The 7,500-nt window shown below is 47.7% G+C and overlaps 1 protein-coding gene across 1 annotated transcript in view; it reads right to left on the bottom strand.

Annotated features, from left to right (window-relative positions):
• The window catches only part of LOC112236030 (signal-induced proliferation-associated 1-like protein 1), a 230,058-nt gene that overhangs the window by 55,092 nt on the left and 167,466 nt on the right, over positions 1–7,500 (bottom strand).

A 7,500-nucleotide genomic window follows, 5' to 3' on the forward strand; every position in this document is an offset into this window, starting at 1 on the left:
TCCCTCCCACTCAACCCATTCCTCCCTCCCTCCCCCTCAACCCATTCCGCCCTCCCTCCCTCCCCTCAACCCATCCCTCCCTCCCACTCAACCCATCCCTCCCTCCCTCCCCTCAACCCCTCCCCTTAACCCATCCCTCCCACTCAACCCATCCCTCCCTCCCACTCAACCCATCCCTCCCTCTCCCTCCCACCCATCCCTCCCCCCTCAACCCATCCCCCTCCCACTCAACCCCTCCCTCCCTCCCTCCCTCCCACTCAACCCCTCCCTCCCTCTCACTCAACCCCTCCCTCCCCTCAACCCCTCCCTCCCCCCACTCAACCCCTCCCTCCCTCTCACTCAACCCCCCTCCCTCTCACTCAACCCCTCCCTCAGAGCTGTGGTGTTATCGGGACTAGAGAGAGCTGTGGTGTTATCGGGACTAGAGACAGAGCTGTGGTGTTATCGGGACTAGAGACAAAGCTGTGGTGTTATCGGGACTAGAGACAGAGCTGTGGTGTTATCGGGACTAGAGACAGAGCTGTGGTGTTATCGGGACTAGAGACAGAGCTGTGGTGTTATCGGGACTAGAGACAGAGCTGTGGTGTTATCGGGACTAGAGACAGAGCTGTGGTGTTATCGGGACTAGAGACAGAGCTGTGGTGTTATCGGGACTAGAGACAGAGCTGTGGTGTTATCAGGACTAGAGACAAAGCTGTGGTGTTATCGGGACTAGAGACAGAGCTGTGGTGTTATCAGGACTAGAGACAGAGCTGTGGTGTTATCGGGACTAGAGACAGAGCTGTGGTGTTATCGGGACTAGAGACAGAGCTGTGGTGTTATTGGGACTAGAGACAGAGCTGTGGTGTTATCGGGACCAGAGCCAGAGCTGTGGTGTTATCAGGACTAGAGACTGAATGAGTCCTGTCCTATTCTGTTTTACAGCCACAACCTTTAAGTTACTCTGATAACTAAATTAGCCCAAATCACTGACCTGGTTCACTGACATTTTCTTAGCGAACAAATCGGTCAACCCTGTTGAGTGCCTCCCTTTCTCGTGTGTGTGTGTGTGTGTGTCTCTCTTAGGACGTGTTGACACTTACACGTGCTATTAGCTGATGGGAAAAGTTAGAAGGAAAGAGGAAGTAGAGAGAGAGAGAAACCTCTGGATATACATGACTAGCCTAGCGTGTTACACGTCCTTTATAATACTATAGAGATTACCTTGGACGCAACAACACCTGTCTGTTTTATGTTACGCTCCATGGCTATGGTTTACCTTGCTTCAAGTATAGTCAACAGCCATTGTCCATCAAATAACCCTTCAACAACAATTTCTGCAGCCCCGTGGAAATCCAAATTAACATAATAAATTAAATCTGTCCATTTAAACAATAGACACATGGACTGCATATCTCTATCCACTGCATCTGCCCATTTCGCCATTCCGCATCTGTGGTGAAAGGTGGCCGAGCTAGAGGGGGTTCGTCAGGTGGCCGAGCTAGAGGGGGTTCGTCAGGTGGCCGAGCTAGAGGGGGTTCGTCAGGTGGCCGAGCTAGAGGGGGTTCGTCAGGTGGCCGAGCTAGAGGGGGTTCGTCAGGTGGCCGAGCTAGAGGGGGTTCGTCAGGTGGCCGAGCTAGAGGGGGTTCGTCAGGTGGCCGAGCTAGAGGGGGTTCGTCAGGTGGCCGAGCTAGAGGGGGTTCGTCAGGTGGCCGAGCTAGAGGGGGTTCGTCAGGTGGCCGAGCTAGAGGGGGTTCGTCAGGTGGCCGAGCTAGAGGGGGTTCGTCTGGTGGCCGAGCTAGAGGGGGTTCGTCAGGTGGCCGAGCTAGAGGGGGTTCGTCAGGTGGCCGAGCTAGAGTCAGGTGGCTGAGCTAGAGGGGGTTCGTCAGGTGGCCGAGCTAGAGGGGGGTTCGTCAGGTGGCCGAGCTAGAGGGGGTTCGTCAGGTGGCCGAGCTAGAGGGGGTTCGTCAGGTGGCCGAGCTAGAGGGGGTTCGTCAGGTGGCCGAGCTAGAGGGGGTTCGTCAGGTGGCCGAGCTAGAGGGGGTTCGTCAGGTGGCCGAGCTAGAGGGGGTTCGTCAGGTGGCCGAGCTAGAGGGAGTTTGTCGAATGGTTTGGTCTACCAACTCTCTCCCATCCCTCCCCCTCTCTCCGAACGGTTTGGTCTACCAACTCTCCCCCATCCCTCCCCCTCTCTCCGAACGGTTTGGTCTACCAACTCTCCCCCATCCCTCCCCATCTCTCCGAACGGTTTGGTCTACCAACTCTCCCCCATCCCTCCCCATCGCCCCCCTCAATGAATGGTTTGGTCTACCAACTCTTGGGGCGACTACCTTATGTTCCATGTAGTCAATCTGTTAATCAATGCATTTCTATGGGCTAATAGCAGACAGACCAAATTCGAATGTCAAATACGTTTTTTAAAATATTTTTTGATAGCTTAATTAAGGCGTCGTAGAATTCCAAATCAAATAGCTAAATTATCCTTGCTGTGACAATCTTAAAACAATTCCATATGTTAATTGGTAGAATCTGTCCGATCACCAAACATTTCTGTTAAAACAACAACGATAAAGCCCTGCGTTCCAATTTTCTTTATTTGTTTGGCGCTGTTGATGGTAGGCGCACTTGATTCATCGGCGCCAGGAAGACACAAAGTGTTCAAACCATTTCATACGTCTGAAGGTAAAAGTCTGCCTATCCGGTAGAGAGCAAATCAAGTGCATCTACAGGCCTCCCGCTGGCCAATCAGATAACTGCAGAAACGGTGATCTTTCTCGAGCCAAAAAGAAGCCTTAAACGCACGGCAAAGATGATAATGTGAGATTTCAAACCTTTTAAAAACCACGACTAGAGAGAGACTTAATGAACACAACAAAGAGCTGCTGTTTTTATGAGTTCATGTGAAGTTGTTGTTCAACACATCTTTATTCATCAGTTTTATAAAGCCATAAAACACATGTTTCAATAAGCTGGTGTTATTATTATTCTTGGCTCTTTAATATTGACTTCACTTTCTCTAGGTCATAGAAGTAACAACACGGATTGAATGGTTTGGCCTCCACCCCCGTTTCGCAGCAGAGGGAGGAGGGCAGTTGGCCTCCCCCCGTTTCGCAGCAGAGGGAGGAGGGGAGTTGGCCTCCACCCCCCGTTTGCAGCCATGCCTAGTCCCTCCTCCCCTCAGTGACCATCAGATCCAGGCCATCAGTCCCCTTTAAAAAAAAAAAATTAAAAAGCTATTTATTATTTATCTATGTATTATTTATCTATTTATTATTTATCTATTTATTATTTATCTATTTATTATTTATCTATTTATTATGCTCACTGTCAGCTGTGCCTCACAAGTAATACAACAAATGATCTATACCAGTATGACTGTATATTATACCTACAATTTGGAAATATAATTTCAAAACGGTTTGACAAGAACAACATTGGCAGGGCAATTTCGTATTTTTTTAGGATCCCTATTTAGCCGCTGTAAAAGTATCAGCTACCCTTCCTGGGGTCCACGTGAAACATGCCACAACACATAGTACAGAACATTATGAATCGAGGACTGAAATACATGTTGTTGTTTTTTTTAAACGTCACAAAGCCGACATATCAGTACACACACAATGTCTAGGTCTAATAATTTGCACTGTAGAAGTAACATGGAATTGGTCGCACTGCGTGACTTCTGCCTCATGTACCAATTCATGTTGTTACTTGTACAGTGCAAATTACAATACAATATATGCACTGCTCAAAAAAAATAAAGTGAACACTAAAATAACACATCCTAGATCTGAATGAATGAAATATTCTTATTAAATACTTTTTTCTTTACATAGTTGAATGTGCTGACAACAAAATCACACAAAAATTATCAATGGAAATCAAATTTATCAACCCATGGAGGTCTGGATTTGGAGTCACACTCAAAATTAAAGTGGAAAACCACACTACAGGCTGATCCAACTTTGATGTAATGTCCTTAAAACAAGTCAAAATGAGGCTCAGTAGTGTGTGTGGCCTCCACGTGCCTGTATGACCTCCCTACAACGCCTGGGCATGCTCCTGATGAGGTGACGGATGGTCTCATGAGGGATCTCCTCTCAGACCTGGACTAAAGCATCCGCCAACTCCTGGACAGTCTGTGGTGCAATGTGGCGTTGGTGGATGGAGCGAGACATGATGTCCCAGATGTGCTCAATTGGATTCAGGTCTGGAGGATGTTGCAGGCAGCAGAACGTTCTCCACGGCGTCTCCAGACTGTCATGTCTATCACATGTGCTCAGTTTGAACCTGCTTTCATCTGTGAAGAGCACAGGGCGCCAGTGGCGAATTTGCCAATCTTGGTGTTCTTTGGCAAATGCCAAACGTCCTGCACGGTGTTGGGCTGTAAGCACAACCCCCACCTGTGGACGTCGGGCCCTCATACCACCCTCATGGAGTCTGTTTCTGACCGTTTGAGCAGACACATGCACATTTGTGGCCTGCTGGAGGTCATTTTGCAGGTCTCTGGCAGTGCTCCTCCTGCTCCTCCTTGGACAAAGGCGGAGGTAGCGGTCCTGCTGCTGGGTTGTTGCCCTCCTACGGCCTCCTCCACGTCTCCTGATGTACTGGCCTGTCTCCTGGTAGCGCCTCCATGCTCTGGACACTACGCTGACAGACACAGCAAACCTTATTGCCACAGCTCGCATTGATGTGCCATCCTGGATGAGCTGCACTACCTGAGCCACTTGTGTGGGTTGTAGACTCCGTCTCATGCTACCACTAGAGTGAAAGCACCGCCAGCATTCAAAAGTGACCAAAACGTCAGCCAGGAAGCATAGGAACTGAGAAGTGGTCTGTGGTCACCACCTGCAAAACCACTCCTTGCTAATTGCCTATAATTTCCACCGGTTGTCTATTCCATTTGCACAACAGCATGTGACATTTATTGTCAATCAGTGTTGCTTCCTAAGTGGACAGTTTGATTTCACAGAAGTGTGATTGACTTGGAGTTACATTGTGTTGTTTAAGTGTTCCCTTTATTTTTTTGGAGCAGTGTATTATAGTGATGGGGAAAGTGTATTTAAAAATGTGTGGGTCTTCACAGTCCCCTTTGTGTCAGTAAGGTGTTCTTTTATCTGCTTTATAAAATAAAAATAAAAAAAATATTTCTAGCTCGTTTTACCTGGGGGTGGCAGAGAGTTTCATGTAGTCATGGCGATATTTAATACTGTTCTGGAACGTGGAGACGGTGAAGAGACCTCTGGTTGCATGCCTTGTGTTGTACAGATGAGTGTCTGGACTGTGAAGAGACCTCTGGTTGCATGTCTTGTGTTGTACAGATGAGTGTCTGAACGGTGAAGAGACCTCTGGTTGCATGTCTTGTGTTGTACAGATGAGTGTCTGAACGGTGAAGAGACCTCTGGTTGCATGTCTTGTGTTGTACAGATTAGTGTCTGAACTGTGTTACCAACTGCTTGAACAGACAGTTCAGTACCTTCAACACATCAACACCTCGCACAATGACCACAATAGTGATGCAGTCAATCTCTCCTCAACTCTGAGCCAGGAGAGACTGACATGAATGTTAATGAGGCGCCTTCCCTCCGTGTTCATCTAAGTGCAACATGCTGCTCTGTTCTGGACCCAATGCATCTATGTTTGTTCTTTAGCTGCACATGACCACACAACTGGGCAGTGGTCCAGGTGCCACAAAACTAGGTCCTGTAGGACCTGTCGGGTCGACTGAGACGTCAAGAAGGCAGAGCCAGAGAGAGACAGAGCCAGAGAGCCAGAGACAGACAAAGGCCCTATCACAGACAGACCTCTTCCCTTTTTTGAGCAACCATTGAGTTTTGATGTTGAAAAACAACATGTCCTATTCTAGGAAATACAGTCTCAAATCACGACCAAACCTCCCGATGACGCCAATGACTATAGAAGGGAAAAAAATGACCTACTTAGCACTTGCATTTAAAAAAAAATAGGTTAACCTATGGAGAACACAACATACCTATATCTCTGTGTAAATATCACATACACGCTGTGGGAAACACTTAGCATTGCTCGTTCTGCAGGCCAGGCCAATGAGGTCGCTCTTGCTGCTGGTGAGTCTCTGATCCACCTCTACGCAGACGACACCATTCTGTATACTTTCGGCCCTTCTTTGGACACTGTGTTAACAACCCTCCAGACGAGCTTCAATGCCATACAACTCTCCTTCCGTGGCCTCCAATTGCTCTTAAATACAAGTAAAACTAAATGCATGCTCTTCAACCGATCGCTACCTGCACCTACCCGCCTGTCCAACATCACTACTCTGGACGGCTCTGACTTAGAATACGTGGACAACTACAAATACCTAGGTGTCTGGTTAGACTGTAAACTCCCCTTCCAGACCCATATCAAACATCTCCAATCCAAAGTTAAATCTAGAATTGGCTTCCTATTTCGCAACAAAGCATCCTTCACTCATGCTGCCAAACATACCCTTGTAAAACTGACCATCCTACCAATCCTCGACTTTGGCGATGTCATTTACAAAATACTGCACCTGTACATAGCCCTGTACATAGCCCACCTATAATTTAGCCCAAACAACTACCTCTTTCCCAACTGTATTTAATTTTTATTTATTTATTTATTTTGCTCCTTTGCACCCCATTATTTTTATTTCTACTTTGCACATTCTTCCATTGCAAAACTACCATTCCAGTGTTTTACTTGCTATATTGTATTTACTTTGCCACCATGGCCTTTTTTGCCTTTACCTCCCTTATCTCACCTCATTTGCTCACATCGTATATAGACTTGTTTATACTGTATTATTGACTGTATGTTTGTTTTACTCCATGTGTAACTCTGTGTCGTTGTATCTGTCGAACTGCTTTGCTTTATCTTGGCCAGGTCGCAATTGTAAATGAGAACTTGTTCTCAACTTGCCTACCTGATTAAATAAAGGTAAAATAAATAAAAGTCAGAGGGAAAGAGAGGGAGAGCCAGTGAGTCAGAGAGAGAGAGACAGAGAGAGAGAGAGACAGAGAGAGAGAGAGAGAGAGAGAGAGAGAGAGAGAGAGAGAGAGAGAGAGAGAGAGAGAGAGAGAGACAGAGAGAGAGAGAGAGAGAGACAGAGAGAGAGACAGAGAGAGAGAGACAGAGCGACAGAGAGACAGAGCGACAGAGAGACAGAGCGACAGAGAGACAGAGCGACAGAGAGACAGAGCGACAGAGAGACAGAGACAGAGAGACAGAGCCAGAGAGACAGAGCCAGAGAGACAGAGCCAGAGAGACAGAGCCAGAGAGACAGAGCCAGAGAGACAGAGCCAGAGAGAGACAGAGGCAGAGAGACAGAGCCAGAGAGGCAGAGAGGGAGAGAGAGAGAGCCAGAGAGAGAGAGACAGAGAGACAGAGACCGAGAGGGAGAGAAGAGAGAGAGACTGAGAGGGAGAGGAGAGAGAGACAGAGAGGGAGAGAAGAGAGAGACAGAGAGACCGAGAGGGAGAGGAGAGAAGAGAGAGACAGAGAGACAGAGAGGGAGAGAAG

This window comes from Oncorhynchus tshawytscha, linkage group LG05 (genome assembly GCF_018296145.1).
Source record: "Oncorhynchus tshawytscha isolate Ot180627B linkage group LG05, Otsh_v2.0, whole genome shotgun sequence".
NCBI lineage: Eukaryota > Metazoa > Chordata > Actinopteri > Salmoniformes > Salmonidae > Oncorhynchus > Oncorhynchus tshawytscha.